The sequence below is a fragment of the Rhinichthys klamathensis genome, unplaced genomic scaffold (assembly GCF_029890125.1).
Source record: "Rhinichthys klamathensis goyatoka isolate OS25496 unplaced genomic scaffold, OSU_Roscu_1.1 h1tg000011l_1, whole genome shotgun sequence".
NCBI classification, from domain to species: Eukaryota; Metazoa; Chordata; class Actinopteri; order Cypriniformes; family Leuciscidae; genus Rhinichthys; species Rhinichthys klamathensis.
In genome coordinates this window covers 6046731-6063448 of record NW_026606564.1, presented here as the reverse complement: position 1 = coordinate 6063448, position 16718 = coordinate 6046731, and positions in this window count along the sequence as shown.

Sequence of the window (16718 nt, the reverse complement as noted above, 5' to 3'; positions counted from 1 at the left end):
AGTGGCCAGGCTCGCGATCCTCGGGGTGCAGGACACGCGTCCGCCGAGGCAGCGCGGAGAATGCATTCCTGTGGATCGCGAATAGGATCTCGTTACGGGGTTGGAGACGGGTCCGCGGATCTTATCTCCTCCCTTTCCACGAGGGATCCAGTGCTCTCTCTCCGGTCTCGGAAGCCCGCGCTGCGGTCTCTTCCGCCCGGGGAGAGAAATCAATGCTTCAGTGCTCTACCTCCGAGGAGGTAGATGTGCTGGGCATTGAAAGTGTACACAATCATGGGGGAAGTGGATTTGCCATCTCTTCCCCAGCGTATGAGAATTATATATAGCCTATATATATATATATATGATAGTTTATATATTATATATAAAATAAAGTGTATATATATAAAGAATGTATATAAAAAATATATATATAATAATAAGCTGGTGGAGGTGTTTACTAAGGCTGTAGATAAATTAAATATTTAATGGCCAGCAGAAATAAGGGGGCACTTAAAATAAATTGAACGATTTTCCTTCCCTCTATTTTTCCACCTCCATCACGGGGCCTTCCATTTTTCCCGATCTGCACAGCGAGCTGTCTAGATCATGGAAAAAGCCTTACTCATTTTTTAGCCCCACATTCATGTATATTCAGATATTTGGGGGTTAAGAGAGTATGGCTATGGGGCAATACCCCGGGTAGAACAGACACTTGCGAGCTATGTCTCCCGGTTCAGTATCGTCCCTGAAGGCGTCGGCTTCTCTCACTAAACCATTAAAGAAAACTATTTTTTTATCTAGTGGGAAAAGCATATATGGCAGTGGGTCTAGCGCGAGCCTGCTTGCACACTATAGCAGTGCTGCAAGCATATCAGGCTGACCTGCTGTGGTATTTGGACAGAAGTGAGGGAGTTTGGCCCGATGGGGTTTGAGAACTCCGTCGGGCCTCAGATTTATCTCTCAGGGATGGCAGCCAAAGAAATGTGGTCACTGAGAGACACCTCTGGCTCAATTTGATGGGAATCATGGAGAAAGATACAAGATAATCTCTCCCTCGCTATGTCCAACCCACTGGGGCTGCTGGGCGTGAGCAGCTCCAGCCGGCTAGTTTCTCATACACAACACAGCAGCCAAAGCCTTCAAAGCAGAAGCCGGATCCGAGGACCGTTCTTCATGCTGAGAAGGCTGCGGCTCAAAAGGAAAAGGTCTGGCGCCACGGCGTCAGACCGGTGAGGGCAGCCCCAACCGGGGTGGAATGGTGTACACCTCATTATACGGTGCCCTTTCCATCTCTGTGCCCTCAGGGGACCGTTCTGCCAACCCCGCCACCCTTGGTGCTTCGGGGCGCAGCGTTCTCCAGCGAGCTTCTGGCGCAGCGTCAACTCGACATTGCGTCGGACTCGCGCCCTCTGAGGGGGGTTCGAAAACAGTCAGTTCGGGTGGTTCCTGCCAGTATGTTTCAGGTCCCCGAACTGGCTGTCTTTATTACACCAGAGGCCAGCCTCGAGGGGCTGGTTCCCTTGGTAGATTTTCTGGCAGCGCGGAAGCTACTGCCAAATATATCTCTATGGGTAATGGTAATCTCTCTGGTAATGGAGCAAGGGGTAAAGGCCCTGTTAGCAAAGAAAGCTATAGAGCAGGTGTACTCACCCGACATTGCGTCGGGTCTTTACAGTCGTTATCTCATTGTTCCAAAAAAGGATGGAGAGCTGCGTCACATACTAGATCTTCGTCTGTTGGAGTGTTTGATGCTGGAACTCAAGTCCAAGATGCTGACACTCAAACAGATCGTGACTCAAATCAGATCCGAGGACTGGTTTGTCACGATAGATCTAAAAGACGTATACTTCCATATCTCCATCCTCCACTCAGCACAGGAGGTTCCTGAGGTTTTCTTTGGGGCAAAGAACACCAGTATCAGGCACTTCCTTTCGGTCTAGCTCTATCACCCCGCACATTCACGAAGTGTGTAGACGCAGCTCTGGCCCCGCCAGGCTGCAGTGTATACGCATTCTGAATTGCATAGATGACTGGCTGATTCTAGCGGAATCAGAACAGTTAGCGGTTCGGCACCGAGGTGTCGTTCTCGCTCATATGCAGATGTTGGGGTTGAGGCTCAATGCCAAGAAGAGTGTGCTTTCTCCAGTACAGAGAACCACTTTCCTTGGTGTGGTATGGGATTCAGTGACGATGCGGGCCACTCTGTCGCCCGTTCGTGTAGCTGCTATCCTAACAGCCACAAAAGAGCTGAGGCTAGGCCAGTCACGCACTGTAAAACAGTTCGAGAGACTGTTGGGTCTTGTGGCAGTAGCGTCCAACGGGATACCTTTTGGCCTGCTGTACATGAGACCTTTGCAGTGGTGGCGCAGGACCAGAGGGTTCTCCCCGAGGGTAAACCCACTTCGTATGATCAAGATCACGCGGCCGTGCCTTCGTGCCTTGGTTATATGGAGGAAACACTGGTTCTTAACCCAGGGTTCGGTGTTGGGAGCTCTTTGCCATCGAGTTGCTATCTCGACAGATGCTTCCCTCACCGGCTGGGGAGCGGTATTGGAAGGCCGCTCAGCTCAGGGCTTGGGAGGAGTCATCATCTCGCTTGGCACATGAATTGCCTAGAGATGATGGTCGTCTTCAATGCATTGAGACATCTCCTCCCAGACCTGAGGGGCCATCATGTGTTGTTCTGAAACGGTGACTGTTAGGCCTCAGAGCAGCAGCGTTCAATGTGATACCCTTTGACCTGCTGTACGTGAGACCTTTACAGTGGTGGCTCAGGACCAGAGGGTTCTCCCTGAGGGGAAACCCACTCCGTACGATCAAGATCACGCGGCAGTATCCCCGCGCCTTGGTTATATGGAGGAAACTCTGGTTCTTGACCCACAGACAACACGTTGGTGGCCTATTATTTTGGTCCCTCAGGAAATTACGCTGTCTGAGGGCAGTGTATATTCCAGGGGGGCCAGAATATTGGAGCAGACACCCTGTCGAGGCAGGGGCTGAGGCCAGGGGACTCCACCCCGAGGCGGTGGAGCAAATATGGGAGTTTTATGGCCAGGCAGAAGTGGATTTGTTCTCGTCTCAGCATACGACGCACTGTCCACTCTGGTTATCCCTCACTCAACCAGTCCCCTCGGGGCTGGTTGCTATGGTGCAGACGTGGCTGAGGCTACGTCTGTACGCATTTCCCCCTGTTGCTCTGCTCCCAGGAGTTCTGGAGTGATTCCGCCAGGATGGAATAAGCCTATTTAGTAGCACCACCCTGGCCGAGCTGAATTTGGTTTGCGGACCTAATTTTTCTCCTCGACGGACCTCCCTTGGTGGTCCCGATCAGGAGAGACCTTCCGTCTCAGGCAGGGGATGCAATATTGCACCCCCGGCAGGGGATTTGGAAACTGTGGGTTTGGCCTCTGAGGGGGCCCAACTCATAGAGAGTGGTCTCTCAACCGAGGTTGTTGAGACCATTCTAAGCTCCAGAGCTCCCGCTACGAGGAAACTATATTCACTATTTCGAGAGTTTTTCACTTCTTGGTGTTACCAGCGTCAGTGGGATCCGGTTAACTGTTCAGTAAACACAGTATTCGAGTTTCTGCGAGAACGCTTTGTATCAGGTCTATGTCCTTCCACGCGTAAGGTATACGTGGCGGCCATTGCGGCTTTCCACGCCCTGGTGGGTAGTACATTTTTGGGTCGAGACCCCCTGATCACTTGTTTCCTTCGTGGCACTTTGAGGCTGAGGCCTGCAACTTGCACTAGGGTGCTGGCTTGGGACCTTGCAATAGTTCTAGAAGGCCTATCTGGGGCTCCTTTCGAGCCCTTAGATTTGGTCTCAGAGAAGTTCCTTTCTTTTAAGACTATTTTCTGCTAGCTATTTCGTCCCTATTAGAGTCAGACCTTCAGGCCCTTTCGGTCCCCACCTGCCTTGAGTGCACCGGGGATGGCCAAGGCATTCTTACCCAAAACATGGATATGTTCCAAAGGTGCCTACCATTATTCCGAAGCCTATTGTGCTGCAGGTTTCTGTCCTCCTTTTACATCTGCGGACCAGGAAAGGCTGAACCTCTTGTGTCCAGTGCGAGCACTGGATACTTATGTTCATCGGACATCTTCAATGAGGAAGTCCGACCAGTTATTTATTTGCTTTGGATCACCTAAGAAGGGTCTTCCTGCTTCTAAACAGACGGTTAGTAAGTGGATAGTCGAGGCTATTTCACTTGCATACGAGTACTCTGACCATCCGTGTCCCTTGGTGGTCAGAGCTCACTCAACGAGGGGTATGGCGGCCTCTAAAGCCTTGTTATTTGGGGTTTCTCTCCAAGACGTTTGTGATGCGGCAGGCTGGTCTTCACCGCTCACATTCGTCAGGTTTTACAGTTTGGACCTGGATGCTCCCCCAGGTTCTCAGGTGCTTAGTGCTTAGTTCCAACAGACTGACACTCAGGTACTTGGAATTCTGGCGTTTTGGGTATTCTCGTTCCCAAAGCGTCAAGTGACGCATCGCGAGTTCCCTCGAAAGGGAACGTCTCAGGTTACTACTGTAACCATAGTTCCCTGAGAAAGGGAACGAGACGATGCGTCACCCTGCCATACTTCCTGCATCCCTGTGATCGGCTTGCTTCGACTTTTTGAAGCTAATGCCGCGTTTCACCGGATGTGCTCTTATGCCTTCCTGGTCATGACGTCACCCGCCCGTGACGCTCATTCTTTCCATTGGACTAGTTGACATTGATGCTCAGACGTATTCACGCTGGGGGCGTTCCCAAAGCGTCAAGTGACGCATCGTCTCGTTCCCTTTCTCAGGGAACTATGGTTACAGTGGTAACCTGACACGATTTCCATTTATGGACATAAAGTAACTCCTTTTTTTTCAAGTCAAGCCACCTTTTATTTATATAGCGCTTTTTTACAATACAGATTGTATCAAAGCAGCTTCACAGTGATAACATGAAAATAATACAACAAGTTTGTTTCTAGAAGAAAATTGCATCATCATCGTCCATCTGAAGTAAGGCAGATCAATAATATTGTTGAATATTAAATGTCCCCAACTAAGCAAGCCAAAAGCCAAGGCGACAGTGGCAAGGAACCAAAACTCCATCAGGTGACAGAATAGAGAAAAAAACCTTGGGAGAAACCAGGCTCAGTTGGGGGCCAGTTCTCCTCTGGCCAACGAACGAACAGTGTATGATTATGATTCAGGCAACATTACAGATCAGAAGTCAGATTGGATCAGAACATTCACAATATTTATCCAGTTCCATCTGGTTGGAGGTCGGAGTCATCACGCCGGTATGGAGATGAGTTTGTTGAGGTGTCCTTGAGGGCTTCACAGGGCTGATAAGGCTGGCACTTCCGGGATGAGTTGTGGTCGTGTCCAGGCGCAGGTTCACCATCTGATCTGAATAAGGCCCGGATCCGGCTGACTTCAGTAAACCTCGGAATAAATGGAAAGACTAACATTAGCATGGATGCCATTCTTCTTATGATGTAACGAGTACATGGGGTGTTGTAGGAAGTGTCCCCGGTTCCGGCTGACCTAATCTATGCAGCCTAATAATCATTTAACTGATTTGAATAATAGAAATGTATTAGTTTTATGTGAATGCCAGCTAAAAGAGATGTGTTTTTAGTCTAGATTTAAACTGACAGAGTGTGTCTGCTTCCCGGACAATGTTAGGGAGACTGTTCCAAAGTTTTGGTGCTAAATAGGATAAGGATCTACCGCCAGCAGTTGATTTTGATATTCTAGGTATTATCAACTGGCCAGAATTTTGAAATCGCAATAGACGTGAAGGACTATAATGCGTTAAGAACTCGCTCAAGTACTGGGAAGCTAAACCATTCAGTGCTTTGTAGGTAGTCAGCAATATTTTAAAACTGTGGAGCCAATGCAGTGTTGACAGAACCGGGCTAATATGGTCATACTTCCTGGTTCTAGTGAGAACTTTAGCTGCTGCGTTTTGGACCAGCTGTAGTGTGTTTATTAAGCATGCAGGGCAACCACCAAGTAGAGCATTACAATAATCTAGCCTTGAGGTCATGAATGCATGAACTAACTGTTCCTCATTTTTCATTGAAAGCATATGTCGTAATTTAGATATATTTTTAAGATGGAAGAATGCGGTTTTACAGATGATAGAAACGTGACTTTCAAATGAAAGATTGGTATCAAAGAGCACACCCTGGTCCATAACTGACGACAAAGACTTGACACAGCAGCCATCAAGCGTTAGACAGTATTCTAGGTTATTACGTGAGGAAGGTTTTTGGCCAATAATTAGAATCTCTGTTCTTTCAGAGCTAAGTAATAGGAAATTGCTAGTCATCCTGTTTTTTATATCAGCTATGCATTCCGTTAATTTCGTGAATTGGTGCGTTTCGTCGGGGTGTGAAGAAATATAGACCTGAGCATCATCTGCGTAACAGTGAAAACTAATGCCATGCTTCCTAATGATATCTCCCAAGGGTAGCATGTACAGAGTGAACAGCAACGGTCCTAGTACTGAGCCTTGTGGTACGCCATACTGAACTTGTGACCGATAAGATATCTCTTCATTTACTGCTACAAACTGATAACGGTCAGATAAGTATGGTTTGAACCATGCTAATGAAATTCCACTAATGCCAACATAATTTTCAAGTCTATTTAAAAGAATATTGTGGTCGATGGTATCAAATGCAGAACTAAGATCAAGTAACACTAATATCGAGATACAACCATGATCGGATGATAAGAGCAAATCATTTGTAACTCTAAAGAGAGCTGTCTCAGTACTATGGTACGGTCCTAATCCTGACTGGAAATCCTCGCAGATACCATTTCTTTCTAAAAAGGAACATAGTTGTGAGGATACTGCTCTTTCTAGTAATTTTGATAGAAAATTCGAGATCGGCCTGTAATTGACTAATTCTCTAGGATCAAGTTGCGTTTTTTTTAATAAGAGGTATAATAACAGCCAGCTTAAATGTTTTCGGTTCATATCCTAGTGACAAAGATGAATTAATTATATTAAGAAGCATCTCTCTTTCAATAGCTTAGTCGGCATAGGGTCTAACATACATGTTGTCGATTTAGATGATTTAACGAGTTTAGAAAATTCTTCCTCTCCTATAGCAATGAATGAATGGAATTTTTCCTCAGGGAGACTACAATGCACATCAGTCTGATGCGATGCTGTAGTAGATGGTTGCATAGTTATAATTTTCTCTCTAATGTTATCAATCTTGTAAGTAAAGAAGTTCATGAAGTCATTACTGCTGTGCTGTTTGAAAACGTCCAGTGTTGAAGTTTTATTTTTCGTTAATTTAGCAACTGTTTCGAATAAATACCTAGGATTGTGTTTGTTTTCTTCTAAGAGTGTTGAAAAATAAGCAGATCTAGCAGTTTTTAAGCCCTCTCTGTAAGCAATCGTGCTCTCTCTCCACAAAATGCAAAAAAACTTCTAGTTCCCTTTCGTCTGGGAACTCCTACGTCTCGTCGGAGGAGTTTCCAACGAATTGGGATCACGCTAGGGAGACCAATTGCCTTCGAGTGAATAAAAACGCGCCAATAAATATTGGCATGCGGGATTTGCAATCCGCATCCCGCCCACCTACCAATGCGGGTATAAAGCGGAAGCAAACGCACACACCTTTGCTTTTAGCTTCGGAGCCGAACTTAGTGTCCTCTGACTGATGAGCTACAAAGATTGGTTTGATATCTTCACGCTCAACGAGTCTGCTGTTTCAGGAAGAACCTCTCTGTGTTGGTGTGACGGCGCTTCAGTGATCCTCGCGATTTCCCGGTGTCAGCTGTTGCTTCACGCGATCTGCCTTGTTTTCAAAGAGCTGTTGTAACAGCTGGTATTTGGTTGAGTGCGCGCAGCGGGCTTGCAGTTTCCCCGCTGTGTTGCCGCGATGGTCCCTGTGTGTCTCGACACAATAAAGAGAGCGTTTCTTTTCTAAAAGAGCAACACGAGTGAAGTTCGCGTCCTTTTCAGGATGACGTTTTACCCGTGTTTCTGGATGCGGTCAACTTCTGCCTCCGGCCGATGGTCACGATCGCTGTGTCACGTGCTTGGGCCTCGCGCACGCTGAAGCAGCGTTCGTGGATGAGTCATGTTCTCATTGCGGGAACATGACCGTCGCGGTGTTGAGACTAAGACTGCGATCCCTCACCAGAGGGAGAGTACCTTTGGAGATCCCCCGATCTAGTTGTTCTTCTGATTCACTCCAGAAGAAAGCTACTTCGGCTGATCCCATTGGTGGTCTGAGGGTTACAGTGAGGAATGATCTGCCGGGTGAAAGACCCCCTCGGACATCCCACTCCTCTTCAGCCGTGCCACTGGGGTCTTCGGAGGAGCGTGCTGGGTCATCACGTGTGGCTCCAATCGTTTCCTTCGGGGCCCCCCATCCGGAGGACCAGATGTCGATCGAGGCATCGGAGGGAGATGAGTCGCGATCTGGGGATGACAACTCGGCTGCATTGCCCCCTTCGGTTGAGGTAGTGTTGTCCGAGCCTGACCCGGAGATTACTCTTATGCTCGCCCGGGCGGCCGAGAAGGTTGGGCTCGTGTGGAACCCTCCACCGCGTCCCGAACCGTCTCGGCTCAACGATTGGTATCTCGGGGCGGCCCGTGCTGGCACTCAGCGCACCGCTCCGGTTCCTTTCTTTCCGGAGGTGCATGAGGAGGTGACGAAATCTTGGTCGAACCCCCTGGCGGCTAGACTGAGGTTGACTCCCTCCTCCTCCCTCACCACTCTCGATGGCGGAGCAGCTCTGGGATACGAAGGCATCCCCCCAGTGGAGCGCGCGGTGGCGATGCAACTGTGTCCCACCTCCGCTTCCTCCTGGCGGGGTAACCCTTCGCTCCCCTCTCGCGCTTGTAGGTTCTCTTCCAGTCTGACTGAAAAGGCCTACACTGCGTGTGGAGAGGCTGCCTCTGCCCTGCATGCCATGGCGCTCCTGCAGGTCTACCAGGCCCGGACGCTCTGTGACATGCAGGAGGGTGGGTTCGACCCAGGGGTGCTTAAAGAGCTGCGCACGGCGACGGACCTTGCCCTACGGGCGGCGAAAGTCACTGCGCGTTCCCCGGGGCGAGCGATGTCCACTCTCGTGGTCCAGGAGCGACATCTATGGCTCACCCTGTCGGATATGAAGGACTCGGACAAAAACAAGTTCCTTGCTTCTCCCATTTCCCAGGGTGGCCTCTTCGGCGATGTGGTGGAGAACTTCGCGCAACAGTTCTCCACCGCCCAGAAGCAGTCGGAGGTGATCAAACACATTATGGCTCGGAAGCGGGCTAGGGCTGCCCCGCCTCCGACTGTCGCGCCTCCAGCTGCTCATCGCCGAGGGCGCCCTCCTGCCGCTGCCTCCGCCCCTGCCCAGCCCAAACAGCAGCCCGCTAAGCGACAGGGTGCCGGCCGTAGGAGAGATGCGCAGCCCGCTCAGGCCTCGTCTAAACCACCTGGCAAGAGGAAAAGTAAGCGACCCTGAGACGGGCCACCCAGAGGACGCGGTTGCTGCTCTTCAAGAGAGGGCCTCTGCACCTCTCCTTCCCCCGGAGGAGGGCCGGGTGGAGAATCTTTTGTTTCCTTTTATTTCTGTTCCGCCAAATTCTCAATAAAAGAGCAGTTTCCGTTTCCTCTGGGTCACCCACGGTCGAGACTGGCAGTCAAGAACGACGCTCAATTGCCTCGTCACTCTCAGTCTCCTCCGTTGAAGAAGGCGAGAATGTCTGTGTGCGCCGCCACGTTGCCTCGCCACACTCATTCCTTTCGCTCCAGCGCTCAGATGCCAGTGATGCCGCCCCGGCCTCATCACTCTCGTCTGTCGTTGGCCAAGGAGGCTCTCAGAGCCTCCTGGGGCATATGGCAGTCGCAGCCGCAGTAACGCCGCTCGGCCTGTTACATATGAGACCGCTTCAGCGCTGGCTTCACGATCGAGTCCCGAGATGGGCGTGGCAGAGCGGCACGTTCCGGGTCAAAGTCACCCCGCACTGTCGCCAAACCTTCATTAGGAGTGCCCCTAGTCCAGGTGTCCAGGCATGCTGTAGTCTCCACGGATGCCTCAGCCATCGGATGGGGGGCCACGTACAACGGGCATGCAGTCTCAGGTCTGTGGACGGGACCTCAGCTGCATTGGCACATCAACTGCCTAGAGTTGCAAGCAGTACGCTTAGCCTTGTGCCGCCTCAAAGGGTTGCTTCGTCACAAGCACGTACTGGTCTGTTCGGACAGCACTGCGGCCGTTGCGTACATCAATCATCAAGGTGGTCTACGCTCCCGCCGTATGTCGCGACTCGCCCGCCATCTCCTCCTATGGAGTCAGAAGTTTCTGAGGTCGCTTCGTGCTGTTCACATCCCGGGTGCGCTCAACCGTGTGGCAGACGAGCTCTCACGGCAACCACCCCTTCCGGGAGAATGGCGACTCCATCCCCAGGCGGTCCAGCTGATATGGCGAATCTTTGGAGCCGCTCAGATAGATCTGTTTGCCTCTCCGGACACGACCCATTGCCAGTTGTTTTATTCCCTGACCGGAGGGTCCCTCGGCACGGATGCACTGGCACACAGCTGGCCCACGCAAGTATGCGTTTCCCCCAGTGAGCCTTCTCGCACAGACACTGTGCAAAGTCAGGGAGGACGAGGAGCAGGTCTTGCTAGTTGCGCTGTACTGGCCCAACCGGACCTGGTTCCCGGAACTCATGCTCCTCGCGACAGCACCTCCCTGGCCCATCCCTCTGAGGAAGGACCTGCTTTCTCAGAGACGGAGCACTCTATGGCACCCGCGTCCAGACCTGTGGAGACTCCATGTCTGGTCCCTGGACGGGACTCGGAGGTTCTAGATGGCCTACCACAAGCTGTGGTAGACACCATCGCTTCCGCTAGAGCCCCCTCTACGAGGTGCCTCTATGCGTTGAAGTGGAACCTGTTCATCGTTTGGTGCTCCTCCCGCCGGGAAGACCCCCGAAATTGCCCGATCAGTGACGGGAAGTCGTTAGGGAAGCACGACCTGATCATCAGATTCCTTAAGGGTGCTAGGAGGTTAAATCCCCCTCGTAATTTGCACCCTGTACCCTCTTGGGACTTAGCCCTGGTGCTGAGAGCGCTTCAAAGGCCCCCATTTGAGCCCTTAAATGATATAGAGCTAAAAGTTTTGTCTAAAAAAACTGCTCTTCTATTGGCTCTAGCTTCCTTCAAGAGGGTCGGGGATCTGCAGGCTTTTTCGGTCGACGAATTGTGCCTAGAGTTCGGACCGGGCCTTTCTCACATGGTTCTGAAACCCCGGTTTGGATATGTGCCCAAGGTTCCTACCACTCCATTTGTAGATCAGGTAGTGAACCTGCAAGCGCTGCCCGTGGAGGAGGCAGTCCCAGCCCTGGCTTTTCTCTGTCTTGTACGAGCACTACGTTGTTATGTGGACAGAACGCAAAGCTTCAGGACCTCAGAGCAGCTCTTCGTCTGTTACGGAGGCCAGCAGAAGGGGAAGGCTGTCTCCGTCACTTCCTCTTGGGCTTTGGCACAAGGTGCCCCACTGACAGATATCTGCAGAGCTGCGGGCTGGGTGACACCTAACACGTTTGCCAGGTTTTATAGCTTACGTGTTGAACCGGTTTCCTCCCGTTTACTCGCTACGGTCAGTGGCGCGAGGGAATAGGTTCTGTCGGCTTGCTGCGCCATTCCGCCTTATGAGCTGCATCCGTGCGCCCTTTTGCTCCTTGGTTCCCCAACAAACGGCTAACCTTCTGAGCTCCTCCATCACCCTCGGCATCAGGCGTGGCGGACCGCCTGACGCTAGGTCTATTACCCCTCTTAAGAAGTTGCTAGTAGTCTGGGTGACCTTCACGATGACTTCCTCGTGATCATTTTTCCACGTTCCTGCTACCCTACGGGCTAGCCTTCCCCTCAACAGACTCTCTCTCTCGTCCTTGCTGAGTATGCTCCCCACCCTACGGGCTGGGACTACCTCGAGGACTCCCATATGTTTTACTACCCTACGGGCTAGTTCATATGTGTATTCAGTGCCTCCCTTCGGGCTGGCCGGGGCTCCGCAACGTTCCCACATGGGCACGTTTCCCCAGTGTCATCCAAATCCACTGAGCGGGTCTTGCGGAACAGCAGTGTGATTTCCTCCTAGCTAGCTCCCGCCCGAAAGAAACTGAGAAACTGCTTGGCGGGCAGCTTAGCTGGGCGCTGGAAGGGGCCAGCATCATGGCGTTTTATTTGGGATCCCAATTCGTTGGAAACTCCTCCGACGAGACGTAGGAGTTCCCAGACGAAAGGGAGCGTCTCGGTTACGTATGGTAACCCTCGTTCCCTGAGTAGGGAACGGAGACGTCTCGTCCCCTCGCCATGCTTGCTGAACCTTCGCGAGGACTGGACACCGTCCGGCTCCTCAGCGTAAAGCAAAGGTGTGTGCGTTTGCTTCCGCTTTATACCCGCATTGGTAGGCGGGACGCGGATTGCAAATCCCGCATGCCAATATTTATTGGCTCGTTTTTATTCACTCGAAGGCAATTGGTCTCCCTAGCGTGATCCCAATTCGTTGGAAACTCCTCCGACGAGACGTCTCCGTTCCCTACTCAGGGAACGAGGGTTACCATATGTAACCGAGACGTTTTGTTTTCTTCCAGCTACGCTCCATTTTTCTGGTTGCTCTCTTAAGGGCCTGAGTGTGCTCGTTGTACCACGGCGTTGGACTATTTTCTTTAATCTTCTTTAAGGGCAATGGAGCAATTGTGTCTAAAGTGCTGGACAAGAGAGAGTTAAAAGTTTCTGTTGCAACATCAAGTTCTTCTAAGCTATCTGGGATGCTGACGACATGAAACTGATCAGGAAGATTATTTATAAAGCAATCTTTAGTGGCAGAAGTAATAGTTCTACCATATTTATAACACAGAGTTGGCTTTGCCGCTTTGGCTAAATTAAGTATACATGAGACTAGATGATGATCTGAAATGTCATCGCTCTGCTGCAGAATTTCAATGGCATCAAAATGTATTCCATGTGACAATATTAGATCTAGAGTATGATTACGACAATGAGTAGGTCCTGACACGTGTTGTCTAACTCCAATAGAGTTCAGAATGTCTTTAAATGCCAATCCCAATGCATCTTTTTCATTATCTACATGGATATTAAAATACCCAACAAGTAGGACTTTATCTACAGCCAGTACTAACTCTGATAAAAAATCAGCAAATTATAAAATCTGATAAAATCTGATAAAATCTGAATTGTGCCCTGGTGGCCTGTATACACTAGCCAGCACAAAAGTCGAACGGGATTTATCACTTACGCTACATAACGTTACAGAAAGCAAAGCACCATCACTTCAAATGAATTAACAGTTATATTTGAAACTAGATTTCTGAGTAATACTGAAGATATTGCTATAAATGACAGCAATACCTCCCCCTTTTCCTTTTAAACGAGCCTCATGTTTATAGTAGTAAGCTTGCGGGGTGGACTCATTTAAAGTAATGTAATCATCTGGTTTTACCCAAGTTTCTGTCAAACACAGCACATCTAGTGTCATGATTCTGCTTTAGTATCCTTGATTTTCCTAGTCGTGAGGCAGGATCATGACAGAATCATGTTTTGTGTACAAGCGCATGGCCAATTGTTTGGACCATGTGCTTGTGTTGTCTCATTACGTTACCCCGCCCCCTTGTTATCCTCGTCTCGTCATTATTGTCTAGTCAGTTTCACCTGTCCTTGTCATTAGTGTTCCCTTTATAATCCCCTTGTGTTTGCTGTCCTGTGTCGGTTCATTGTTTGATGTAAGTGACATACGTTGTGTGCATCTACCTGTGAGTAACTTGTTGGAAGTCTTGTTTAAGAGAAATCTTTGTTCCTGTCTTAGTTGTTAGTTTATTGTCTTAGTCTAGTGTATCCTGTCTTGTTTTCCCCCATCGAGGGTTTTGTTTTCTGTTTTTGTCATCAATAAACCCCTGTTTGTAGTATTTGCTGTCTGCAATTGGGTTCATCTGCTATCCTCATAACAGAATGAACCGACCAGAAAAGAACCCAGCAGACGTTCAGTCCTTCTCCGCTGATCTTCAGCCTTCTGACCCAGAACTGTGGTGGCGTGTGGCTATCTCTGACAGTTCCAATGGTAAGCTTCCTTTCCCTCCCCAGGGTGAGTTGACCCTGAAGAGGTATGCCCAGGTCGTTGAGGAGGTTCTTCCTGCCGGAGACCCTGGTCAACCACTACCTCGTCGCGGGTCTCAAAGTCCTCCCTCCCCTTGCTGAACGAGAGAGTTTGGTCCGCCGTCCGTTTCGCAACATGGTGGACTACTTGTCTCGGAAGGAGCAGCCAGGTCGACCTGGATCTTCACCTCCTGCCACACTTCCAGTCATCCCTGAGGGTCACATGTTAGCCGTTGTGACACTGGAGGACCAAGCGTCTTCCACCCTGACTCCCGATCCACCACCCGTGTCCGTCAGCTTCGTCTCCCTCTTCGCCCCCCTTACCGGTCTCAAGCCTGGCTACGGACTCAGCTCCGCGACCCAGAAGGAAGAAAAGGAGGAAGGGAGCCTCTTGTCCTCCGTCTCTGTCTCCCCCTGAGTCCGCGATCGCCGTCCCAGTGCCCGCTCCAGCAAGCGCCGTCCCAGTGCCCGCTCCAGCAAGCGCCGTCCCAGTGCCCGCTCCAGCAAGCGCCGTCCCAGTGCCCGCTCCAGCAAGCGCCGTCCCAGTGCCCGCTCCAGCAAGCGCCGTCCCAGTGCCCGCTCCAGCAAGCGCCGTCCAGCAAGCGCCGTCCCAGTGCCCGCTCCAGCAAGCGCCGTCCCAGTGCCCGCTCCAGCAAGCGCCGTCCCAGTGCCCGCTCCAGCAAGCGCCGTCCCAGTGCCTGCTCCAGCAAGCGCCGTCCCAGTGCCCGCTCCAGCAAGCGCCGTCCATGAGCCCGCTCCAGCAAGCGCCGTCCATGAGCCCGCTCCAGCAAGCGCCGTCCATGAGCCCGCTCCAGCAAGCGCCGTCCATGAGCCCGCTCCAGCAAGCGCCGTCCATGAGCCCGCTCCAGCAAGCGCCGTCCATGAGCCCGCTCCAGCAAGCGCCGTCCATGAGCCCGCTCCAGCAAGCGCCGTCCATGAGCCCGCTCCAGCAAGCGCCGTCCATGAGCCCGCTCCAGCAAGCGCCGTCCATGAGCCCGCTCCAGCAAGAGCCGTCCATGAGCCCGCTCCAGCAAGCGCCGTCCATGAGCCCGCTCCAGCAAGCGCCGTCCATGAGCCCGCTCCAGCAAGCGCCGTCCATGAGCCCGCTCCAGCAAGCGCCGTCCATGAGCCCGCTCCAGCAAGCGCCGTCCATGAGCCCGCTCCAGCAAGCGCCGTCCATGAGCCCGCTCCAGCAAGCGCCGTCCATGAGCCCGCTCCAGCAAGCGCCGTCCATGAGCCCGCTCCAGCAAGCGCCGTCCATGAGCCCGCTCCAGCAAGCGCCGTCCATGAGCCCGCTCCAGCAAGCGCCGTCCATGAGCCCGCTCCAGCAAGCGCCGTCCCAGAATCTGAGAGACTCGCGGCCGATCTAGCCGCAAAAGAGGTCCTGAAATCAGTTTCAGCTCGTCAGGAGATGCCCGTCATCATTGCGGACAAGACCCTTTCCGATTACCTGTCTTGTCACGATTCTTGAACCCCCTGTCTGTCCTGCCCTGTCCTCAGCTCCCGATCCTGTCCCTGTGAGCACTGCACCCGATCCGGTCCCTGAGAGCGCTGCACCTAGTCCTGCCCCTTCGCCTGCTATGTCCCCTGTCAGGAGTCCCGTTTCCTCACCCTCTGTGTCCTCTATGTCCGAATCTGTTGCTGCTACCACTGAAGCAGTATCCCAGTCTGTCACCACTAGTCCCCGGACTGTTTCCCCGTTTGTCCCTGTCACCACTAGTTCCCGGACTGTTTTCCCTGTCTCCACTAAGCCCCGGACTGTTTCCCCTAAGACCTCTCCTCGTGTGTCTCCGTCTAAACCTGCCCAGAGTCCTTGTCCTCAGCCCTCATCCCGTGGACCCAGTCCTCCCATCCACCCTGGACCTCCCCCCATGAACTCTGTGTTTCCTCCACCTCCTTTGCCTTGTATGTTGTATTTGATGTTTCACCCCAGCCCTGTTATTGTTTTTTCTTGTTTGCCATTATTAATGTTTTCCATGTTTTGTTGGTTCGTGTCTTTGTCACAGTCTGTCATGTCCCGTGTTTAATGTCCCCTTGAGGAGCGTCTGGTAGCCGCTCCTTAAGGTGGGGGTTCTGTCATGATTCTGCCTTAGTATCCTTGATTTTCCTAGTCGTGAGGCAGGATCATGACAGAATCATGTTTTGTGTACAAGCGCATGGCCAATTGTTTGGACCATGTGCTTGTGTTGTCTCGTTACGTTACCCCGCCCCCTTGTTATCCTCGTCTCGTCATTATTGTCTAGTCAGTTTCACCTGTCCTTGTCATTAGTGTTCCCTTTATAATCCCCTTGTGTTTGCTGTCCTGTGTCGGTTCATTGTTTGATGTAAGTGACATACGTTGTGTGCATCTACCTGTGAGTAACTTGTTGGAAATCTTGTTTAAGAGAAATCTTTGTTCCTGTCTTAGTTGTTAGTTTATTGTCTGAGTCTTAGTCTAGTGTATCCTGTCTTGTTTTCCCCCATCGAGGGTTTTGTTTTCTGTTTTTGTCATCAATAAACCCCTGTTTGTAGTATTTGCTTTCTGCAATTGGGTTCATCTGCTATCCTCATAACATCTAGGTTACTGTCTGTAATATCATTAACAAAAAGTACTTTTGAAGAAAGGGATC